Source organism: Phodopus roborovskii, unplaced genomic scaffold, assembly GCF_943737965.1.
Source record: "Phodopus roborovskii unplaced genomic scaffold, PHOROB, whole genome shotgun sequence".
NCBI lineage: Eukaryota > Metazoa > Chordata > Mammalia > Rodentia > Cricetidae > Phodopus > Phodopus roborovskii.
In genome coordinates this window covers 21,207,025-21,233,570 of record NW_026126525.1, presented here as the reverse complement: position 1 = coordinate 21,233,570, position 26,546 = coordinate 21,207,025, and the positions used below count along the sequence as shown (strand labels likewise).

Sequence of the window (26,546 nt, the reverse complement as noted above, 5' to 3'; positions counted from 1 at the left end):
GTTGCTTTTAGCTATTAAATCTGATATTTGAGTCATTAACTCAGCCAACTCTTGGAAGGATAAAAATGGGGTTTACTATGACAGCTACTCAGACTTGATAGATAAATAAACCAGGCACGGTTCCTGCACATAAAATATCCTGGCCAGATAGCAGGCAGCCATTGGGATCATTTACTCAGCATTTTATTCTTTTCTCATTTACATTTATTGAGGAGATGAAAAGAGGAAATTTCATTTGACGAGTCAATATCAGAGAGCCTGTTGGGCTGGAAGGTGTTGGAGTTGGCTCCCTTATATGCAAGCTGTGTAAGCAGAAGGCCACTGGAAAGGCACTGGTAGAGTGGCCTCCTTCCTCCAGCTATTCCTACTGTGGCTTAAAATCTTACTGTTCAGTTCCGGATGTCCCTGCATTTCACTTGGCCCCGTCCTCTCCAAACATGCCAATGCTTGGAGTCAAACTCTTCCTTCAAAACCTTCCTTGTAAATCAGGTACTCGTGATAGTAAGATACCACAGAAATACTAGATGATACACAATTGGATAAATTTCCTTTTTATATTTTTGACTTGGAATTGTTAGTATAAATTGGACATCAATTCCCATTAAATATGAGAAATATGAATGTCATGTATATTGACATTTTTGCATTCATTTTAGTATATATTATAGCATAACTTGTGTCATAAAATTTATATTGTAAAAACACTTGCAAACGGGCATGTGTATACACATACATGTGAGTATTTATGTGAACATGTGATCTCACTGACAGACATACAGAACATTGCACAAGTCAAATGTGTATAGCTCAAGGACTTTGTACAAATTGAGCTCATTCACGTGTCAGACAAACTAATGAAGACAAGAAACATAGCCACACCCCTCCCTAAGGAAGTCTCAGTTCTTACCTTGAACAACCTAAATTAGTCTTTGTTTGGTTATTTAATCAATGATTTTGTATAAGACATATTTGAATGTGGCCTTTCACATTCACAGTATTTGTTGTTTTTCATTGTTACTGAAGATTTTTTTACATGGTGCATCTTTGTCACAAGCATAATTCTTTTCTAACACTTAGAAAGCAGGGCAACCTTTAAAATGAGCTGGTTTCAGAACATTTTTATTGCTGTAGTAAAATTCTCCAAATAGTTGCTGTTAATGCCTCTCTCTCCATGACTTAACCTTTTCTTTTTTTTTTTTTTTTTAAATGTTTACCTTTCATACATATTTAAGGCTAAAAAAAATATGTATTTAAAGTCAAGCTAACTTTGCTAACTTCTAATTAGGGCCATGGGGGAGAAAGAGACATTAAAAAAAATTAAATGTAGACTAAAATAAGTCTGTCACTAGCATTTGAATTAACTTAGGATCGCAGGCCGTGAAATGCATTCAGTAGAAATATATTTCTAGTTAACTGATAGTCTCAATTTTTATTATAATTCTAGGAATATTTTAACAATGTTATATTATCAGATGTTATAGTCACACAGGGGACATGAAGGAAGAGAGAGAATTGGTTCTCACCTTTTCAAAGTTACACTGCAGTTGATATCAGCACCACAGGGGATTTTACAGCTTCCTAAAAGATCTTGGTTTCTGTTGTACTCATTCCTAGAGCACTTGAAAAAAAATCTCCCATAGCAGCACAGGAAGTTGATGCCAGTGACAGGTTTTATGTCTTTAGCCTAGTAAGTGTTCTAGATGGAACATAGACAAAGAAGCCACTTCTCCTCTGTGACTTTGATGATCCATTTTACAACATTTCATGATTTCTTTCAAAATTATAACATTAACAGCAACAAATCTTTAAGTACATGCATTTCCCCAGATTGGTATCAAACCTATCTATTTTACACATTGGATTGATATTTGTGTTTGTGTTTGTTTCAAAAGACAGAAAGGAGGGAAGAACAGACAGCCCATTCTCACAGCTCCAATATATAGAATACAGATAGTCAGCAATGTTCTCATCCTGAGACCACTTATTTATATTTTCCCACATTTTACTTTCTTTTGTATCTGAGAATCCATTATGAGCAGTCTTCATATATGCTTCCATGTTACCTTAGGTGTTAATTTAATTTAGAAAGAATTTATCATCCGGGTGGTGGTGGCGCATGCCTTTAATCCCAGCACTCGGGAGACAGAGGCAGGCGGATCTCTGTGAGTTTGAGGCCAGCTTGGTGTACAAGAGCTAGTTCCAGGCCATCTCCAAAACCATAGAGAAACCCTGTCTCGAAAAAACAAAACAAAAGAACAAACAAACAAAAAATAAATTTATCTGTGACATATATATATATATATATATATATATATATATATATATATATATATACACACACACACATATATACATATATATACTTTTTAACAAAGGTTGAGGAAAAAGAAAATCTGTAATTCTTTCATGATATTATTCTAACAACAGAAGTATCAGAAGAGCTGAATTTATATGTTTTTACTACTGGAAACTGTTTTTAGTAAAACTTATTATTGATTTCATTCTTTTAAAATGAAGTTTGTCATGTTGTAGCCAAATTTATTAACTTATACTCTGAATTACAATATAATTATATCATTTCCCCCTCTCCTTTCTTCCCTCCAAACCCTTGTATTCTCTTTGCTTGAGTTCAAATTCATAGGATCTTTCTATTGTTATTTATGTATGTGTGCATATCTGTGTTGGTTGTCTTTTTCTCCCTGAATACACAAATGCAACATACTCAGTCTGTATAACATTACATCACTGTACAACATATTCAGGACTGACCACTGGTATTGGATAAAAACTGGTATGCTCTTCTCAGGGGAAAACTCTTTCCTGCACTCCCAGTATTTCTGAGTTGCCTATGGTTCTTTGTCTTGGGTTGAGCTTTGTGAACTTTCCATCTTCCATGGTAACATATCTATTGCTGTTGTCCTTGTTCACTTCCTGTTCAGGCTGGCATGTAGGTGAGACTTAATGAATGCAGCTTCTGTTGTTTTTAAGAGCCACAGTCTCCTAGCAATTCCCAGATCCTCTGGCTCTTGCCGTCTTTCCACCACATCTTCCACAATCTTTGCTGAGCCTTAGGTACAGGTGCATTTTGATTGGTTGAGGTTTTCTGTAATGGTCTCCTTTAAGTGGGATAAGAACTATACTTTCTTGTGGGTCTAAAAACAAATATGTAAAATGTAGTTCCAAATGATGCTGGTTTAACTGACAACTGTAGTCTCCTTCTGATCCGTGACTTCATTTTTCTAATTGAAAGGGAGTATGCTGTGAAGCTTATTAATTTATGCAACATTTTTTCTTGAATTTCCTGTTGAAGACAAGCACTAACTATGCAGCTTGAGTCTGTTAGTATTATCAATATTTTGTATTTTTTATGCACATCATTATCTATAGCAAAATCTCAGTAAAAGTAAGATTGCTAGCTATCATGCAGAATAATTTAAAATGTGCATAGCACTGGTAATAAACACAACACATAGCACTTTGTAAATTTAAGAACAGCAAGGTTTCATGAGTGGAAGTTTTATGAGAACTTTCAAAGTAGAAATGAGAAGATACACATATTTTTAATGAAATAAATATTAGAAACACAATACTCTGTAACGACTAACGTTTTATATAATGAAGTTTTAGACATATTGTATCTCCATCAACAAGGCTTTATCTCATAGATGATAAAAATGAATGTGTTTCAGTTTTATTTTTGTTTCATATGAAGTAATTTTTATTATGGAATTGAGTTTATTTTTATTTCTTATACAGTCTTAGCATTGATTCCATACAAGTGCTGAGATTATGTAAAAGATATTGTAAAGGTATAAACATTACTTGTTAAAGGGGCATATTACTTCCTAAGGTGTTAAAAATCACTGTCCCCCAGATATTAGTTTATTGGGAAAAAATGTATTAGCTGGAGTAGTTTCTATTGAGTTAGATATTTGTGTTATCTCTTGTGTAGCAGGAAGCTATCTGAGTCATATCTATTTGTAATTGGAATTATCAAATAGTAAAAGCAAAGTCTGTTCTTCACTCATATGTATGGTTTCATCATAGAAATATACACATATATTTGTTCAGATTTATATCAAAATAATTGCAGTCTTTCCAAAAATGCCAGTAATCCTAATTACTGGTGCTATCACTCTTAGAAAATAAACATTTGGAGCTATTTCTTGGACCTGTTAGTGTGGTGAGTAAATATTCCTTGGCTGAGATCGTAAGTCTACAGAGATGTTGCAATGCGAATGAAGGAAATACACTCCAACATACCAAAAGGACTAGAAGAGATAATTGTTATGTCAAAATTGAGACTACACAACGTATATACACAATTTATAAGTTGTATAGCCAGGAAGAAATGAATAATTCCTTTCACCTAAGAGTACTGATGCTGCTGAATTATTAAGAGCCACTTTGTTCCCAGGCATTTACTGCTGTTCACTAAGCAACTGATTTTGTTTGTTTTGTTATTCTTTTATTATATATATACATATATATACATATATATATGTATATATATGTATATATATAATAGCTATAGAGACATTTTATATATATATAGAGAGATATACTAACTACTGTGTTCTGTAGGGATTTGAGTTGACTTAGCAAATGGGTCTGTCAGTGTTATGTGAAAGACCAGTGATGCCCTCACCAACACAAGCACAATAATCAAAACACTGTTATGGTTATTATCTCTTGATATATTGACACTGAATTTTTATTTCTTTCTTAGTAATAGTGGTTTTATTTTAGAATTATTCTCTGAAAGTGCACATTATTGAATGTGTCTGTTATAAGTGGTATTTGTTTTTCTTACATACAGACATTATATCTTTCTCTTTGTGATTTTATACAGATAATGTTGCATTTTTAATATTTTGGTTTTCCTAAAACCACATATATTAGTAATTTTAGTACTGTCCACTATATTATTTTTTGAGACAGGGTTTCTCTGTGTAACAGTACTGAATGTACTTGAATTCACCCTGCCTCTACCTCTCAAGTGCTGGGATTAAAAGCCACTACTTCCCAGATATTATTGGCTATTTCTGATCAGTTTCATCATTTTAAAAAAACTTTCCAAACACTACAGTAAGGCATTTTATAAATTATGGTTACAAAATACCCTCCTTTCCCACAAATTATTCCTCTAAAAGGCCTTTCAGCCTTCCACGGAATCCATGTAGATCATCCTTGCCTAAGGAGACAGGGCTCTGAATTACTTTTCCTGTTACACTGGGGAAGCGTGGGGTCCTTGAAATGACTTCATATCTGATTATTCCCTCTAATAGTGATTCAGTGCTGTGACATTAAAAACTCTATAACAAATAGTTGTATGCAGTGTGAATTTGTTAGTTTATGTCCAGGGCATGGAGAACCATAAATTAATGGGAGCAACTTAAGCCACATAAAAATTGATGTGAGACATAAACATACTACAGACTAAGTGATCTGACTCAGTGTGATTTGTCCAATTTCTCTAAAGTACCCAGAAAGGACAACATATATATGAAAAGGTGATTCTGATGTAATGTCATCAATACACATCTGATACATGTCTTACTGACTCTTTTTATAATATTATAAGAAATAAAGATAAAAGAAAATTCCTGCATGCATCTTATGTACATTCTTTTATGCTTGGCTGTTACTGAGGCCAGACAGGAATGTTCCATAGAACTGTACAGATGTTTATTATCCTCTATGTAGGTGCTGGAAATGAACCCAAGAACTTTACAAGAACAAAAAAGTGCTGTTGATGGCTGACCCATATATCTAACTGATATAGTATTTTTCATGAGAATAAAAATAAAGGGGGAGGGAACATTTCATTTTGGTCATTGTGGCATGATTTTTAAACCAACTTCAGAATAATAGATGTGCACATAGCTTGTAAGTCACCTTGTCACATATGTAAATACACATAACCACACAAAACAATACATTTTAAAGAGACCATGGCATTGAAGCTTAATTGAGGCACACACTGCTTCTGTGAGTGATGTAGAGGTGATGATTCTCCAGGCTCATGTGAGGGTAAATACCTGTGCTAGTTGCTGTGGGGACTAGAAGTGAACGAATTTATGTCGTCGTTAGAGAACTTCATCCTGATTTTGTTAATGTTGGTTTACCTATGCACTTATGCACTTCAGAATAGAAGTATGTGTAATTTTTGTATTTCAAAATGTTTTACTTTTCTTTATACATACAATTATTTTACTGAATGACCTGTGGGGAACTGAAGAACTGGAAAGTTCCTAAAAAATCACAAGAAGTTTAACTTTCAAAATCCAGAATACTTTTATATGGGAACGTCTACATCTTTAAACTCTGGTTCTGTGGTACAATTTTTTTTTTTTTTTTTGGCACTTCTTCAACTTGATTTGGCATTCAGCAGGTTAGTTTTCATCCACATTGACTGTGTGTAGATTTTTGAATGTGGTAACAGGCATGTAGGTTACCAATGTGTCCAGCTTGTTTGGTGAGTCCTCATCTTTGTTATGTTTTCTGGACAAATGTACATGGATACGGTACAGAACGGTATAGAACATTCCTTATTCCTTTGGCCCAGATGGCTTTATTGAGGCTGTTATTGATGCACATGTCTGGGGTCCCCATCTCCTTTATGGCAAATTTCCAGAGTTCTTTGAGTGCCTGAGTAGAATGCTTCTTGAAGCCCACGCCATGGATGCACTTGTGGATGTTGATTGTGTACTCCTAGGTCACCCCCTCGTTGATGGCAGAACGGCCCTTCTTCTAGCCAAACTTCTTTTCAGGAGCCATTCTGCAGGGCCCAAACTGGAAAGCTTTTGTACAGATTTCTATAGTCCATATGTCTATAATTTCTACTAAGTGTCTTAATGTGTCTATTAAGCACATTTTAAAAGTATGAGTAAACACCACCTCAATTAACAATGCCTTTCTGCTGCAATTTTTGGAGCAAGAATTGCACATATTTTAATCTGTTCATGAAGCCAGAGTGACTATTATTAAAATAAAATTCTATTTATTCACTATTTTTCCACCCCTGGAAAGTTCAACAGAAGAAACTAAATATGTGCTAACACATGTAACTATTTATACATTTATTTTCCCCATCATGCTTCATACCAGTAGTTGTCAAGATAAGTCTGTCAGAGCTACAGTATGGTCTTACAAAAAAAATGTTTCAGTGATCTTGCTAAGGATGAATTCATATCTTCTTTAGGAGGTGAAAATGCTTCCATTTTAACATCCTACAAACTAATGTTTCCCTCTTTCTTATGCCTTCAAATAGTTTATGTGCTTCATAATAAGCAGATTGTATGTAGTTTACTTTTGTGAAGATGATTATAAGTAATTTCTTAGTTTATGGATCTGTTAATTTTTTTCAGTAGTAGCAGAAATGTGGGTCAATGTTTAAAGATCATTTGTTACTCATGCAGAGAACACAGGTTCAGTTTAGAAGACGCACATGGTGCGTCACAACTGTCTTTAACGCCAGTTCCAGAGTCTGCAGGCACCAGAGGTGCAGATGGTACCCATTTGTATATACAGACAAAATATACATAAACATAAAATAAAAATACAATCCTAGTTTTTTAGTTTTATATGGGATAAAATATCTGAAATATTGAAAATAAATGAGTAAATAAAAGAAGGGAAATGTGGTGGTCCAGATCCTTGGGGAAGAAGGTCTGATGCATTTTTAATTCTGCTTGCCATGGTCTCCTGATCTCTGCTCATTCTTATGCTTTGATTTATGGTAACCAAGCCTTTATACCTCAAAGTGATAATATTTTTAGTATCACTAAACTCAAAGAACAGTTTCTTCATCTTTACTTTACCAACCATAGAACAATTTATTCTCATTGTGCCAGGTTACCATTAAATTACTATAGCAGTCATTTTGGCAGACATGGAGTTCACAGATTATCATAAGTCATCAGTTCTTATCCCAAGGTAAAGTTTTCTTCCATCAGACATTTGAAAATTCTACAAATGGATGTTTATTGTAGGTACTAATGACATCCAGTGTGAGCAAACCCATTGTGCTTCAAAATACCATATCATGTGCAAGGTAGCACTTGCCCACCAAAATATTATCAAGTCAAAAGCACCCAGGACACTTGGATGAAGAAACATAACCTTAAAATGATCAGTAAACGACTCTGAAGTAAAATGTACCACTATCCCAGATGAACACTATGCTGAAAATGATAGGAAAGATGACCCAATTCACTACCTAGTTCAAGGGCAAATTAGTGTTATGTATGGAATAACCACAAAATACATATTTCTCATGAGAAAAAATGCCGGGTTAACTGTTCTCTATTACATTTATCATCATGGATAGTATTTCTCCGAGGTTACCAATTTGGAGCTTCTCTGCATTTTTAAGATAGACTGTATTTTGAATTATGGAAGTGTCACTATATTAATAAGAAAAGTGGCTTGTTTAGTCTCCACAGTTGTTTCTTAAAGTTGGTATTAAATAGCAGATCTTATTGATCTTTTATTTCAAGAAATAATATCTCCAGATTTTTAAAGAATGAGGTCTTATCCTTACAAGTTTTGTCTAAGCAGTATCATTTAAATATGCCAATATTTCTGGAAACATGGAATAGGCGTAAGGGAACATGCTCACACACTCTTAACATTAGTGATTAACGGAAACAGAAGGCAAGGAGAGATTAAAGCCAAGGGCATTTCTCCAACACTTACATCTGGAGGACATAACCGGTGTAGTGTCTAAGTTTAGCATCATTTTAAAACCAAGCTGACTGAAGTATGGAATGGATGGCATTAAACCCCAATAGAAGGGTTTGGATTTAAAAACTGCTTTGGGGAAAAATGTTATGAGTTACATTTTTAAGGAAATGCCTCCTAGACAATCCACTCTAGGTATTTAAGAAATTTCAGGGTAACTTCTCAGGACCTTTAGATGCTAATTTTTCTTCACAGCTTCTCCTAACTTCATAGGATAATAGATCACAAAATAGGATCAAAATTATTCTCTTCTTAAGAACCCCTTCCTGCATCAGATGAGCATTGTGAATATTTCAGTAATCACTTTAGACATGCCCCAAAGTTTGCAACTGAAGAATTCATCTCAAAATATTTTCAGAAGCAAAAGTTGCAGTAGGAACAATAGCTCTTCAAATCCTCAGACAGCAGCATCGCCTGCCCCCACACCCCTTTTTAACCTTTCTCACTTCTTTTTGTATGTGATTCTCATATTACATTGAATGCCACTGTTCACCTTGTCACAGAGACTTAGTGTCTCAGAATATTTGAAGTCTCTGCAACTGTGGAAAAAAAAAACCCAAACCAAGTGAATCAACATAAATATTCTCCCTGCATGGAGGTTCTTCCATTATGAGAGAAAACAATGCCATGAGATCTTAGTGTTAATCTTGAAGTGTTTCAATCACTAGATGAACTGAGATCTAGTGGAAAAGAAAAACAAAACAAAACAGTAGACAAATACATTTTCACAGATTTATTTCTATCCTTTCTTTTTTCTTTAATTTTTGTGATTGTACTATAATGACATCATGTCTCCCTTCTCAACTATTTATATAAAACTTTGTGACATTCTTGTCTCTTGTTATCACTGTGGAAAACAGCACCAAACCACAGAGCAGGCTCCTCCTAAGGCTGTGCTGTTGCGTCTACATTGAGACCTGTAGGCCTCTTTTAGGACATCCCTTATTTACCCATCCAGGGAGGTAAGGTCAACACAACTAAATGAACTGGATGAAGGAAACCCAGCTTGAAACTATTTATATAAACGGGACTTGAGAGATGCTTGGCCACTGGTTAACAGTGTACATTACTCTAATGAGAATTTAGTTTCTAGCACTCATAACCAACAGCACACAATCACTTACAACTCTAGCTACAGGCATACTGTCCTGCACTCACATGCACATATCCTCACACAGTTACCACATAAACAATTTCAAATATATTTTAAAGATCACATTTGTGATCTGTGAAATGCAAGCCCCCAAGGACAAAAAGAGAAACACGATCACATTTTCATCTCCTATATAATGAATGGGTTCAATGATGTTATTATTTAATGTTTAAAATCCTGCACAGGGACTTGCCTAAACATATCTTAGAACAATGAGAAAACAAAAATGCTCATTCCTTCTCTTTGCTTGTATGATATTAAATAATAAACAGTAAAACAATTCCATGCATTCTGCTATTAAAGCAATTGCTTGAAAGTTTCCAATATGCTATCTATCCTGTCTTGTTTGCTAATACAGTCTTGGAATGATACAGTTGCTTGCTGCAATGTGCTGGGTGACTCATTTGTACTAGAAAGCAAAATTTCAGAGCAATAACCAAATACTTCAAAATTATTTTTTGACTCATTATGAATAAAATATAAAATGCAAGTATCATAAACAGTTAGGGTTTGTTTTTACAAAACTTAAGAAGCATTGATTATAGAAAAAAAAAAACTACCTTGTTGTAAAATGTTTCTCTGGATTTCTTGGAACCAGTCTATAAATTTATCTTACAATGACTTTTACTTCCAAAAAAAATAATAAAGCAATTTTCACAGAGCTTAGAGTTTTCAAAGAATAAATAATCTTTTACCTTTCTGTGTGCATGCATGGAATAGAGAAGATTTTCAATTCTGGTTTCTGAAAGAGTTCTTAGTATTTCATAAGAAATCAAGATGGTTGAAAAGTGTCCATGGCCTCACTCAAAACCAATGAACACCACTTCTCAGAAGTGAGCCCGCTTCTGTCAGGGGAAAAAAAAGTAAGAATAAAAATTCTCATGTATCACACCACACTCTGTAAACATTGTAATGTGCACATAGGTCAGGTCAGAGTAGAGCCATGATTCAAGTATGTACTATTTAAGATCACTGGTTTCAAACTAAAGGCAGAGGGGTGGGAGCAGCATGAGATGCCGATGTCTAGTCAGAAATGAGGTACAGCTTCATGGAGGATGCTTGATCTGTGAGGCTTTGGAATGTATAACAAAGGGGAACTGAGGTGAGAGGAGACAAGCAGAACCCTGTGTTTGTGTTATATAGAACACAAAACTGCAAAGGAACAAGACAAATCCTCAGATTTACCTTAGGGAACAGGATCAGTGCAGTTGCTGCGCTTAACAGCAGTAGGACATTAATATCTGTAAAATTTAAGATGCTACACCAGACAGCCTCCATGCTGTTAAACCAGTCCTTCGATGCTCTTGGCCTGGCTCCTTGTGAGCCTCCATAATGGTACCCTCTAAACAGGACAGAGCTATTTCTTTTCCGGAAGATCAAGTTAACTGCATGAACATTTTTCCATTAACTTATTATGTGCTGGAAACTGTTTCATAATACATACAAAGAAATAGGAAAAATCTCTAGCTAAAAATCTCTAGCTAAATAGTTGCCACTGAAATAAACTTAGATAAACACAATTTGGAAAGGAAAACATGAGGCAAGTTTTACAAATGCACAAGGAAAAATAGGATTCTCTATACATGTTCAGGCTTCTTTGCTAATCTGCTGACATATGAAAATAAATTCCCTTAGCATATGAATTCCGTTAGCATAGGGTAATTATAAGAATTTTGTTAAATTGAAGTAATATGTATTGTTAAGGGAGTTTGCTGTGTTAACATGGTGCTAGCCATGTTAACATTTGGAGAAGTCACTTTTTAATATAAATCTCTGTGTGTGTGTGTGTGTGTGTGTGTGTGTATGCGCATGCATGCATGTGCATGCGATCACATGCTTTTAGATGCCTGAAGAAATGCCAGATACATTTTAGTTGGACTTTCAAGAGGTTTTTATTCATCCAAGGTGCTGTTGGGAACTGAACTAATGTCCTCTAGAAGATCTGCAAATATACTTGACCAATGGGCCATCTTCCCTGCTCCATCAATTCCAAATTTTGATTGAGGAAACACATTGTATCAGAAAGAGATGATTGATTAGCCTGTGTTTTGTTGGTGTCTGGAATTATGAGCATGTGCCATGCCAGGTAGGCAGTCCTCATACATATACAAAAAACATGTTTATTGAATGAGCCCACTTCTTTAGCCCTACTATACTAAGAATTTATAGACTTATTAAAAATCATTTCTCTCAACAGTGTGTTAGAGATGCCATGCTTCCACCTGGATTTGAGCAGACACTGCTTAAGTTTATCAGATCAAGCAGAGCAAATTGTCTTTGATTTTTATACTTGAAGAATATAGAAATACAACAGCTGATAAAGTTATCAATTCCCAGGACACACACAGTGGAAGAAAATGAGCTTCTGAAGGTTATTATCATAACACACAAACTCACACATGCATACACAGACACTGAAACACATACACACACATACATATGTGAAAACACACATATACACACACATGCATACAAACACACACACACACACACACTTTTAAAAAATTATTATTTTTCTTAATTTAGCATACTTTTAGTCTAGAAGATACTGTTTATTTGTCAGTGTTTATGTAGCTGCCCTATCAACTCTCAGGCTACTAACTGAGGAAATGAAGCCACAGCAGGGACAAGGCAAGAAAATTATGGCCAATAATATTTTTATTAGATAGTGTGTTTGCCAGCTTTGTATGGAGATTGGAGGCTATATATCCCAGTTTTGTAGTATTTAATGTTGTTATTAATTAAAATTTACTTATCAGGCTTCCCAGAGAATTCAACATTATTGTTATTATTCACCTTCTAAAATAATAAATTTTAACTCTGCTAACATGTGCAAATACATAATTAATATGTAAGGTACATAGTGCAGTTTGTGCTATTTTAGACTATATCCGAAATACCATTCTAAAACATTTATTATGTTTCAACTCTTTATGAGTAAGAATGTGCCTGATTAATTTCTATGGCTGTTAATATTTAATGGCTGGACTCTTAAAACTATGAAAGTAAACATGTGTCAAATGAAAAACACCTACATATTTGAAACTCATTTATAAATTAATTCATACTTAAAATCATGTTGTTCAGTTCAATTTGACCTATATTTGAGTACTCTATCATTCTTCCACCAACTGCTCTTTCTGTATTTGCAACTCAGATTCACCTGATACTGTTATGTCTTTATTCTTTGCCTTGGGCCTGTACTATGTTATTTTCAAAGAGTGAGATTGTGATAACACATATATTAAATTCAGACCCTCCAGCTTATATTCAAATGTTTAAAGTATTTTGTGAGAAGTCATTTTTAATATACCAAATAAAATGAGCATGTATTAGCCATAGTTTCTTTAGCTTCCTTTAATAGATAGCTCCCTCACAAGCATCTGTAATGGTATAAATATAAAATAGTTAAAGATGTATCATATGTAATGTATTATATTTTCTGGAACTAGAACCACAACTGAATGTAAAAGTGTTTCAGTATTATATGGGTCTACTTAGAGTAACAGACACTAGCTGAGACATTTGCTTAAAGTCCAGCTATAACAATATGTTATATATTTATGTGACTCTCATGATGAAATGGGGAAGTGATAAGCATACTTTTGAAAAAAATTATCTAATTGTATTTTATTGCATATTCATATTTATTATTTGACTAATTGTCACATTTCTATAGCTTGTACTTGATTTTAAACTCAGCTGAAAAATACATTATTTTCTGTCTCCATTGAAGCCCACTTTGAATGAAGCACTGCTTTGGGGTATGTGAGCCCACAAGTGTTTAGAAGTGCATGATTTCAGATTTAGACATACTAGGTCACTTTATGTCAGAATATGATGGATAGTAGAAAATATTTTCATTAAGGGGATCGAATTCATGCAAATGACATGGCAAATTAAAACTCTGACCCAAATGCAGAATTTGTTGGAGAGAAGTTGTACTGTCAAAGAGATTATTACAGGATTTGAAATTGCTTGAAGAGATCATATTTACCTTGACTGTTAGGAAGCATATAGAAAAAATACTCAAGTGTTTAGCTGATTCTCTTGACCTCTTAGCTTTCAGTGGAAGGATGAGAGAAAAGTGGCACTCACCATAGGGAAGAAACACTTCATTGGTGATCCTGAAGAAGAAGCATTTCTTTAGCGATCCAAAACAAATAGTAAAAATGACAATTAGGTGAAATGTTTACATAAGTCAGTATTAGCCATTCCTTTGGAAAGTGGCAATTACTTATCAGTCTTGTCAATACTTAGATCACAGAGAAGCATGCTTATTTTTATTCCCCCTAAAATCCATCCCTTAAAGAATCTAGAATATACAGAACCAACTGTCATAAGCAGATTTTAAACCACTCATAAATAATCCCCAAATGTCAGGTGTTTAATGCACACGACATTATATCAGTGTCCAGGGCAATTTTCTCTGATATGAAGCTTGTGATTATCATATATCCTAGGTCATAGGGATCACTTGTAAACATGCAACAAGACAGACATAAGGGACAGAGAAATGTGACTAACCCAGTGCTCCTTAAAACCTCTGCTCTTGGGAGATCACTGTGATGGCTTGTCAAAATACAGACCTCATGATTTTGTTCTGCTCCTGTATAGAAGAGATTCCAATGCAAGGCCACTTCCTCTGTTCAGCAATGAGTGCATTTATGTTGTAAAACTAGATGATTCTACCATGGTAATTATGGTTTCATTTTATAGTGTGTGCCTATTCAAGGTGTGAGGTACTAAATATGAGAGTTCTCTGAATAACAAATTCAAGAGAAGAATATCTTTAGTGAATATCATTTCTACATCTTGCTTTATTCTCATATGATTTAATTTCCTATGCACTTACATTGGTAAAAATGGAAAGTTGGTCATTCAAAAATAATAAAGTTGAAATGTGAAATAGGACGTGTATAATTTTCTGCTGGAAAATGTAACTGTTGATTCCATGATTGAAAAAAGAAAGTAAATTATTGCACCCATAAGGAAAGGTGGCCAACTTAAGCTTATGATAAATAAGCTTGTGGGAGGATAGTAAATACAATACAATATGTGGCATGAATTTGATACCATTCTATCAGTTGTTAAGTCCCTGTGGATTTTATCCAATGTACTGTTGGGAGATTGGCTTCCCCTCCACTGATGGTTCTCCAGGCAATTCAGTCTTTCATAATACCCATTAAAAATGAAAGACAACAGTGAACAATAAACAGAAACTAGATTGTGGAAAATTGATGACTAACTTTTTCCTGAAAATATCCTTATTTTATTTGTTGGAGAAAGGAATAATCTTTGCTTTTCTAGGATATTTCTTACCTCTAGTACATTCACAGACATACCTTTAGAGAATCTTAAAATAATAAAACTTTAAAAAATATTGTCAATGAGGAAATATTTTCCTGTTTAGTTTAGTAAATAGATTATGTTGTTAAAACACAACAAAGGATGGTGAGTTTAGGCTTTTTAAACATAATTTGCAGAGGCAAATGGATGGAACGTGAAGAAACTGTCTTGAGTGAGGTAACCCAGTCACAATTAGAAAAACATGGTATGTACTCACTCATATATGGATTTTAGACATAGAACAAAGGACATGCAGCCTATAATTCACACTGCCAAAGAAACTAAGATACAAGGAGGAACCTCAGAGATTCATACAAGGTCCCTCACAGAAGGGGAAAGCCAGATCTCCTGAGCATATTGGGAGTGGGGTGTGGGGTAGTTAGTGGACAGGGAGCTAGGATAAAGAGAAGGGGAGGAGATTGTGGGACTAGGAAGATTGAATTGGGGGACGAATAGATGAGAGAAAATAAAGAGAGGTAGATACCATAACAGAGGGAGACATTATAGGTTTGAAGAGCAAACTGACTCTAGAGAAATGTCCAGAGACCTAGAAGAATGAACCCAACTAAAAATCTGAACAACAATGAAAAGTCTACCTTAAATGACTTCCCCTGATAATGAGATTGATAACTAATTTACATGCCGTCATAGAGCCCTCACCTAGTAGCTGATGGAAACAGAAACAGACACCCACAGCTAAACACTAAGCCCAACTCCTGCAATCCAGTTGCACAGAGGGAAGAGTGATAAGAAAATGGGGTCAAGACCAGGTGACAGAAATCCAGAGACAGCTGACCTGAACAATGGGGAGCTCATGAACCCCTAGACTGATAGCTGGGAAACCAGCATTGTGCTGACTCAGCCCACCTGAGCATGGGTCTCAGTTAAAAATCCTGGGCAGTCTAAGGGACCTCTGACAGTGGAATCAGGATGTATCCCTGGTGCACAAAAGGACTTTGGGAGCACATTCTCCATGGAGGGATACTCCCTTAACCTAGAGGCAGGAGGGGGAGGGCCTAGTCCCTACTTCAAATGACTTGACTGAATTTAATGATCAGTCTTGGAAGGCATCACCTCCCTGTGGAGTTGAGGTGATGGGATGGGAGGGGTTGGGGGGCATTAGAGGGAGGGAGAGGGAACTGGGATTGATATGTAAAATAAGAAAATAATAAATATATAAAAAATCATAATTTGCAGATTAAAGCACCAAGAATAGATTCTGTTACATTGAAAGCTGCACAGAGTTAATTTTTATCATATGTAGAATGTCTGAAAGGAAGCAGTGCAGTTCAGTCTTGCCAATTTGAAGTGAATGTGGACTTGACTGTATCTCTGTCCAGCTGTGCAGCTGGGAAGTACAGTTTCCATAAAAATAGATGGGGAAGAAATCCTAGTTCTTCTTTACATTCAAACCAAGTGAATTTATGTGCACTACTTCTTCATGAACCTGCTCAAAGATTGGAATATCTGTCTGGGATTTTAAGTTTTTAAATACAAATATTAATCAAGTCAACTAGGTCAACTAGTCTTATTTAGTATGTTACATGGCCTTCTAAGTTGTTGTGTTGTAAATCCTTAGCTCCTGTTATTTCTTCATGTGTTACCCATGATCACTAAACTTTTTCCACATGATATGTGCTTGAATACATTCATTATTCATTCATTCTTCTTGTGTATACGGAATGAACAAATTGTTATTTGTTATCAAATTTTCATACTTGTGTCATATGTAAGGACTCTTGATGGAGTGTATTCATCTTGGATTTCTTCTTTAGATTGGTTTGAGTGAAGATTAGATACAGACTTACACAGAATATGCTGTCTTCTGTATGTCTCATTTTGATTTTTGTGACAAAATGATGATATTTTTAATATAAATTTTTACTCAACTATGCTGACTGTTATGTATTAAAATTTCAGCTGAATGAGTCCTGTTTACAGTCATAGAGTCAGTTGTAATATTAGTATTGTGTGGGATGTAATACATCATCTGAGATTCAAGAGAGGGGTATATCATCCCAGGAAAAAGCATGATGAGAGAACAAAATTGTACTTGATTCTCCAGAGTGCAAATTCCAACTGTGAAGACAGGGGTAGTAATACAGTCTATAAACACCATGCGTCAAAATCAGTAGGGGGACTCTATCTACAATATGTTGGCAATGAGGCTTAATGAATAATAAATTTATGCCTCACTCGTTAATATTTAACAAAAATGGAAAATAGTATTTTTACAATGGAAACGAAAGAGAACTCCACTGTCTAAATTCAATGAAGTATTAGCAAGTAAAATATTCTGTTCCTAACTGTATTTTCAAATTCATAGTCATGAGCCATAGGTAAAATTCATCTCTAGATGTGAAGATTCAAAGGCTGGCAGACACAGTGCTATCTCTAATGGTATTATGCATGCTTACCTTGAGTATCATTGAAAAGAAAATGAATTTATCCCAAGTGGCAAATTTGTAAGGGATCACTTTCCAAACTTTGTAGCATGCAGTTCAGAGAGTGCTTGATTTTATTAAGTAGTTGCTGTTGTCTGCCATGAGGCAGTTAAAATCACTACTTAGCCTATGCATATCCTATCCCTTCCTCATGCAAATGCTTTTGCTGCAGGATGTAAGTAGTCAGTTGGAATCTTTACAACTGAAATATAAAGAACAAGCCCCACTAGGTTTCAAGCAACTTTAACATAACTATCACAGCCTAGAGAAGAAAGGCAAATGTACTAAGTCTAAGAGAAAGAATCGAGAGTTTCAAAGAACACATCGCATGAGGGATGATGCTATCTTTAACTTAATTTCTCCTTAAAAGTCTCCTCATAGCCTGGACAGTCTAAGGGACCTCTGACAGTGGAACCAGTATGTATCCCTGGTATACAAAAGGACTTTCGGAGCACATTCCCCATAGAGGGATACTTCCTTAACCTAGAGGCAGGAGGGAGGGCCTAGTCCCTACTCCAAATGACTTGACAGATTTTGTTGATCCCTCCTGGAAGACATCACCCTCCCTGTGGAATGGGGACAGGATGGGATGTTGGTCTGGGGGCATGGGAGGGAGCTAGATAGAGAGGGAGAGAGGGAGTGGGGACTGGGATTGATATATAAAATAAGATAAAAAATAAATAATAAGAAAAATTTTAAAAATAGTCTCCTCATAAAAGGAGCCCTTCCTGCCCTCACTCTCTGTGGTAGACAGCTGAAAGGGGGACCATGTTACATAACATGCATATGTGCATATGTAACCATCAGTCTTCTCCACTTGCTCCATCCCTGGTACCAAGTATTATCATACATGACAATGAGTTGAATATTCACTAGAGCTGGTGTTTAGGCAAACTTGCCACCAGCTTCTCTGGAAAGATGGATAATCATGGTTGCAGTCCCATGGATGCCTCTGGATGCCCTCTGTCTCCTATGAGGAAGCAAGAGCGAGCTCCTGGGTCCCCGACCCCAGACCTAGTTCTCCCAAGACACATCTGTACCTGTCCCCACCCCCAATGGGCATGGTCAGTGTTACAGGTTCAAGCATGGTGAATATATCACTACACATAATGACCAAATTGAAAACTTGAAGGAATCAGTTAGGTAAACTGATTCAAAGATATATTTTTAAGAATAATAACCAGTGATAAGCAAATAAAATACTAACTTTATAATGTGGTAAAAAGTTATAATTGTGTAACATCTTTAGATGTTAAGAGCATTGTTACTAAAATATTATTAGTTGTAAAAAGTTTTTAAAACAAAATAAAAAATGTAATAATATGAGCCAATGGCTTAAAGAATCATTAAAAATCATTTGTATACACAGTTTGAGAGTGAAATATATGTAACAGTTCAGTGGACAAAACAATTTCATCTTTAATTCTGATTAATTTTCATTTTAGTTCTCAGAGTAGGAAATTTAAATTTTGTTGACCTGAATATTGGGGAGAATTTTAAGCAACATGAGAAGCATAGAGAAACCACTGTCCTTTGATTGGTGGATGACTTTTGTCATTTGTTCTGTTTAAAAGTGCTGTCCTTCCAGTAGAACACTGAGTCTCTATTCATCCATTGACTAAAACCACCCACATTGAACAAGAAATCCTTTGTAATTTTGATAGATATTTGGAATATGAATACTGGATTTTTATTATAAGCTTTGGCTTTCAATCCAGTTTTCCGTACAGTGTGAGCCACATAAAAAATAAAGATAGATATCTGTGTGAAGGTTCAGTGGCTAAGGCATCTGCTACCAAGATAGATGACCTAAGTTTGATCCCCAGAGTCTACATGGAGGAAGGAAAGGTTGTACCACTGCAAGTTGTCCATTGACCTTCAGAGGGTCCATACAGGGTTGTGTCATGCTTGTGTTCGCACGTGCGCGCTCACACGCGTGCACACACACACACACACACAAATAAAAAAGAAATTTCTGGATTGGTTAAGGAGACAAAATAAAGATATAATTTTAAAATATGTTCCATAATTTCTTAATTTAAACATGTTCCATAATTAAAATGAAGAAACATTAGTAATTGATTGGTTACTTAATATTTCTACTTTAGCCTGAAATTTCTTATTTTCCTCTTAAAATGAATTTTTGCTTTACTATTTAAACCTAAAATAAAAAAGTAGGAATATTTTCCTGTCTTATTTTCAATTTTTATTGGCAAATACTAACTGTACAAAAGTTTTGTTATGACATTTTTATAGTTGTAACTTGGTCATAGTCATGGCCTTTTACTCTCTCCTATTTATCACCTTCCCTCTTGCTTATTGACCCTCTTATTGTTCTCCAGAAATACCCCTTCCCCCTTAATTTTGTCCTCTTTATTTTTGTAATAGCTTCTAAACAGACAAGTTGAAATAGGCTTGTAATGCCAGCATTTTCAAGGGTAATTTTCAGGGTCATTCTATAGTGTAGAGGAATTTTGGAGGCCAGCTTGTATTACATGAGACCATCTCTCAACACAGAAATAATAATGGTGATGATGAGAATTATTTAGATTCTATATCTGAGAAACAACATGCAGTACTTATCTGTGTCTGGTGTCTTTTGCTTAACCTGATGATCTCTAACAGTTCCAACCATTTTTTTTTCTGGAAACAATATAATTTTTTTATGGCTGTATAAATTTCTTTCTCTCTGTCTCTTTCTCTCTATCTCTCTCTCTCCATCTGTAACGAGGGACATTTGTTGTGATGGGTAGTGATTTCTTCTTCTGGGGAGGAGGGAGGTGCAGACAGAAATCATCAGGTTCTTTATCTGAGTTTCTCCTTTGGGATAATGCTGGATGTCTTCCGGTTCTGAAGAAGAGTGAAGAGTAAGCAAGAGTGTGGTAGGCCAGAGTGCACTGATTTTTAAGGAGGATTTAGTTATATTAAAAATCATATTACATTTATGCATTTCTCTATTTGGTATATAACTTGTGAGAGTTAGTTTTCTACATCTACATCATGGGACTCAGGGGTCAGATTCAATAGGCTTGGCTGCAAGAACCTTCACTCACTGAGCCATCTCACTCACCCTTGAGTCATATCTTTTAAATGAATTATCAGGAAAAACATGCCATAATGCCAAATTGTGGAGAAAGTAAGTTGCCAAGACAGCTTGTGGAAAAACAAAATTCTTTCCTTTCAAAAACCTACCAACTTATATCACAAACAGAGGACATATGGGTAGTAAAAATTCATGTGACAGTCTTACAATAGTCATGTTACCTTGTAGACTTTTGCAACCCATTTTATCATTATTTCATTCCATTTTCTTCTTCATTCAAAATGCTATTTTCTTACCAAAATGCAGTCAAGTATATCATAGGTTAGGCTGTTATTTATAGATTTACAAGGAAGGTCAATTTATCATTTATGTACTATTGTTATTCTTAATTATATACATTGACCTCCTCCTCCAAATCTTGTTAGTTCTTTATAATTTATTGATTTCATTGAAATTTTCAAAGAACAACTTCTAGCACATTTTTCTTGTCTTATTTTAATAACCATTAAGAAATTTAAGTCAAGAAAAGTATAGTTATCTATATTATTTCTTTTTAACTAATATCCTTTTAATTTGTGAGCATTCATGTTTTGCCTATATGTATGTCTGTGTGAAAGTACCAAGTCCCCTGACACTGGAATAACAGGCAGCAGTGAGCTGCCAAGTGTGTGCTAGGTATTGAATCCAGGTCCTCTGGAAGAGCAGCCCATGCTCTTAACCACTGAACCATCTTTCCAGCCCCCAAACTTTATTATTTCTAAAAGTAATTATGCCACATATTATCCATATGTAAAATATCCAGGCTTTTGTAGCTCAGTGTCTAGTCCTCTGGGTTATAGACAGATACTTCTTGAATCAATCACATCACAATATCATAAGTTAAAATGCATTTATTCCAAATAAACTAGCAACTCACCATGATAGTGTAACTGTGTGCTTTGGCTCACTGCCACAATCCATTAATTCTGGGGGAAAAAATCAAAATCAAAATTTAGAATGGAGAGCATTTCTTTTTTTCCTGAGTGTATGTCATTGTTGCATTAGTGTGTTAAGCTAAATAATTGGAAATGGAAGCAGCCCTATTCAGGAAATTTATATACAAACATACATACATACATGCATACACACATACATGACAGGTTTGGATCTTATTGTGACTTTATGCCTTAGATCCTAGTTTCTCAGAGGTGGTCACTGACACTCACAAGAGAACTCACTCTTTGCCATCAGGGTGTGTTCAGAGCATTTTGTCTTTGAAGAATCTCCGTTAAAAGTCCTTAGGCATAAATTTATATTGCTGTGTCTCTCCTCATTGGGATTAACAGCTACTTCAGTAGAAAAACAATAAAAAGCATATTCTAGTAAGTGGTTTGCATTCTAGAGGAAGCAAATTTATCTCCCAGTGGTTACTGTTGAGTGAACAGCAGGGTGTGGCTGTTCATTCTTGCCAGGATAAATAGCTAAAATTCAATCCATATCAATGTTCTGTTTCTGCTTTTCACTACTGCAAGGAGTAAGATATATGGCCATCTTAAACATAAAATGTCCAAACTCATTTCTTTCTCCATGTCTTTAAAATTAAAGGTCTTATTCTATGTTTTTGGTTTTATATTTCTTTGATGAAATACCAGTGGGGGAATCAAGTGATCTTGACAACTCAGAAATGTACAAGCAAGAACCATAGATTCCACTCAGACAATTAATTCTCCTACCTTCTGAAGCTCTGAAAACATAAAGACACACTGTGCAACAGGAAGAGAGAAGGCTGTACAACTCTAGGGTCATCTAAAATTATGTCAGGGTTTAAGACAGTGATTCTATCAGGTCCTGTAGGAAGTGAAAACTAAAACCAGGAGAGTCAGGACTGGTGTCCTCACCTGTCTCTTGAGTGATTTTCATTCTTCTAAGCAGGAGTAGACAAGAAAGTGCTTAGAGTGTTTTTTTCCTTATCTAGAATGTATTTAATGTAACATTTAACTTTATTATGATCGTTTCTGAAATATGAACTGCGTTTGATAGTTTCTTAAGCATGAACTGAGCTTTATGTTGGTGACTTTTTGTGGTAGAGTCTAAAAGGAAAAGAACCCATATTTTTTTTATTTAAAAACTCTGTGTGCGTGTGTGTGTGCCTGTGTATGTGTGTGTGTGGGGGGGGGATAGGAATGGGTGGGCAGAAAAGGAACTGTGAGAGAGAAGAAAAGAGCCTAAAATGGTGGGTAATAAGTTCATGTGACATGAACTCAGAAAGGAGGATTTTGTGGTAGGATGGAACCTACAAGGAAAAAGTAGGAGAGATGAGAGAGGGAAATAAATAAATGGGAGATGGAGTTGAAAACTGTGAATGACATAGGGTAAGAAAATGATGTAATAACAATCATCACCATTGAAATTTTGCCATATGTTAAAGTTTTGTTTTCTTTACTTCTCTTAGTGTAGTTAAGTTCTGAGCATTAATATGAATGCTTCTAATTCTATTGGGCATTTTTAGTATAACTAACATCACATTGTTTATTAGTGGAAACAAATGATTTTCCTTCAGCTTACCATTACAAAGGCAGCAATTCATTAATTTGGGTAAAATTGGGCAATGTCTAACTTTTCTTTTGTGGTTTTAGTTTTCGGTGAAATTTGTAAAGTTTAAGAATGAAAATAACTGCACTTTTCCTCACGTAATGAACAAGAGAAGGAAACAAACAAACAAACAAACAAAAAACAGTAATCTGTCCAAAAGTTATTCATGCTAAGAGTGGAAATAGAAGAGATTGCTGTGTTCATCCATGTTTGCACTTGCAAGTAAATTTTCAGTGGGACAATTAACCCCCAGGAATTATTCATTAAGATGCTACATGCAGGCTTGTGGCAGGATTGATACATTTGTATCAAGTCAGTTTGATTACTATGTTCCCTCATGGTTTAGAAAACTAAATCTAGGGCACATATTTGAACCTCAAAGTGAAACAACAAAAAAGCAACCAAAATTCCCAGAAATGTTGAGGTCAAATTTTGACTAAACCCTTCAAAATAATAAGCCTGGTGAAATGAAATTAGGAATAACTATTGCCTGGACCTCCATGAACCAAACCCCTCACTTTCATTTTCATTTAAATACATCATATATAACTTTTTGTATTCAGGCATTAGATTATTCTGTTAGAAAGAGAGGTTGTCTACTCAGAAGAGAGCTCAGGTGGTGAAGAGTTTGCTGTGTAAACATTAGGTACTGATTTTGACCCCCAGAACACATGTATAAAAGTTAGATTTTGGGGTACACACTTGTAATGTCTGTCCAGGGCAGACTGAGCTGTGAAAATGCCTGGAGCTTGCTGGCCAGCCAGCCAAGAATAACTGGCAAGGTTAATGAGTAACCCTGTGTCACAAAGCAAGGTGGGTAACAACTGAAGAACACCTAAGACTCTCTTCTACCTCAGTATACATGTGTGTACATATGTACAATTTCACACATGTATATATGCCTACAAAGCAATTCAATGCTAATTTGTAATAATAGTATCCTTATAGAGTTGTATTAAAGATTTTAGTATAATTCTGTCACTGAGTTTTTAATTAGGAATCATATTTATATCAGAGAGAATAAACATGTTGAAAGAAAGATAATCACTTATATTATTGTTAAAGTTCCCTTCCATTTCCTCAAATTTTTCTAGATAATTCAGTACTATCCAGTCTGGTGTCTGTTATACAGGAGGCAAGATAAGAGTCAGGACCATCATTTTTAAACATGTGATGATACTAATCATGAGCAAGAAAAGATCAGATGCTTATCAAACACATTTTAACCCAGCATTTCCTCTGACTGTTTTATGTGGGCTGTATCATTTAATACTCACAACGAACACCTAGATACAATTTTTGTTTCCACCTTAAAGGCACTGACACAGAATCTAAGAAAGATTAAGTATTAGTTTTCAGAATCACACAATGAGTAAGCAGTAGATCTCAGATGGAAATTGAAAAGATTGTTCTATTTTAGAACTTGATTCTTCCTGGTCAATGGCAAGTAATGCCACCTTATGGGAAAGAGTTGAAGTTAAAACAAACAAACAAACAAAAAGATTAAACCTGTTCTCACCCTGACGTTTTTTACTCAGGAAGGAAAACATATTGGAAAAAAATTTGTAGACAGTATTAGAAGACCAACTGAGTGAGAAATGATTTTTAAATCTACTTAACCCACAACTGTTTACATTTTTAAACAATTGTTAATCCCCACATGACTGAATAGAGTAAGTTGTGAACATAGAGGAAACGATGCCAGGCTCATCTACCTCTGACCTAATGCTGCACATCTGCCCAGACCCATTTTCACACATCTTGTCCTTAACTTAAACCTTCATTTGCCTTTCCCAATTCAGTTTATGTGTTCCTTTCAACAAGCCTTGCTTCTCTATAAAGTCCATGTTGCTCTTGTGGATGAAAAATAATTATCTTTACCAAAACAGACAAGTCAAAACACAGAATTTTTGAACACAGCATCATGTGTTAATGGGGCTTGTCGTCACAGCGTCTCCACTGTAGTTTCAAAAAGACTTTGATGTAAATGAGTTGGCAATATAAAAATGGATTCCGATCTTCATTCTTGAGGATAAATTTTAGGATGCAATCTTTCTGGAAATAGTCGTTTGTGGTTCACTCATCTTTGAGGACGATGTGCAGTCTCTTCCATTATCATCTGTATTGACCGGTAACATCTGTCAGTCTGTCCCAAATCTAAATCTTGCAACAGATTCTTATTAACTACCTAATCCCTTGTTGATCTGGGTTATTTGAGTGACCTCAGTCTGAAGTGCATTTGTAAGCAGGTAATGAACCACTTCTTACCTATACTTCTGAAATAATAACTATCTTGAGAACTTGGGAAGTTTGGCAAAATAACCCAGTTATTTTACGTATGTTTCATCAGTAGAACCCCCAGCTGAGGAAATCTGACCTCCTCTACAGTACTGGAATCAGGAGATGCAAAATGTCTGTCAGATCTTGAAATGGAGAAATGTTACTGTCAAGACAATATAATGAAATTTAGTGATTAAAGGACTGAAAACATGGCTTATATATTTTGTTATCTACAGTCAGGAAATAACATTGCAGAATTGATTTAACATCTCTTAAGGAATTATTTTTTCATAGTTAGCATGCGTTACTAATACACTGCTTCTCAGAACTTTAGAGAAATTGTGAACCTCATATTAAGAAATCTAAATTATCTATAGACTTTTAAGAAGGTAAACTTGAAATTATTATGGAAAATTGCCTATACAGAGATATTGGGCCAAACAGAGATTTAAATGTACAAAATGAAATGTGGAAAATGAAACAGTGCCATATGAACTTTGAACTTTGCATGTAATTACATTAAGGCAGAGTATTTTTTGTCATGCAGTCAAGTCATCCAGTAATTATTTATTTAAGGCTTGGTATGTGCCAAATAGCAGTGTTACAATGTTCTGAGCAAAGTACTCATACAAAGAATTGGTACTATTGACTTGAAAAACTGCTTGAACCTAGTTATGAATATTAGATTTTACATGCTAATTTTTGTTTGCTTTGGGCAATCATTACCAGAATTAGAATAAAGTATATTTGTATATGTATATAAAACATATATAGACATATTATTTGGTATTGTACACCAGAATTAATTGGTATTTTTATATATGTTCATATGTGTTTAAATGTATAGATTGGCTAAGATACTTAATTTTTTTTTTTTAAACAAGATTTCTCTGAGTGGTCCTGGCTGTCTGGGATCTTACTCTGTAGGTCAAGCTAGCCCCAAACTCAGAGATCTCCCTTC

General features: G+C 35.1%; 1 protein-coding gene and 1 pseudogene across 29 annotated transcripts in view; one reads left to right on the top strand and one right to left on the bottom strand.

Annotated features, from left to right (window-relative positions):
• Positions 1-26,546, top strand: part of Adgrl3 (adhesion G protein-coupled receptor L3) — a 734,924-nt gene that overhangs the window by 339,142 nt on the left and 369,236 nt on the right. The window lies entirely within an intron of this gene.
• LOC127232397 (60S ribosomal protein L31-like) lies at positions 6,385-6,780 on the bottom strand (annotated as a pseudogene).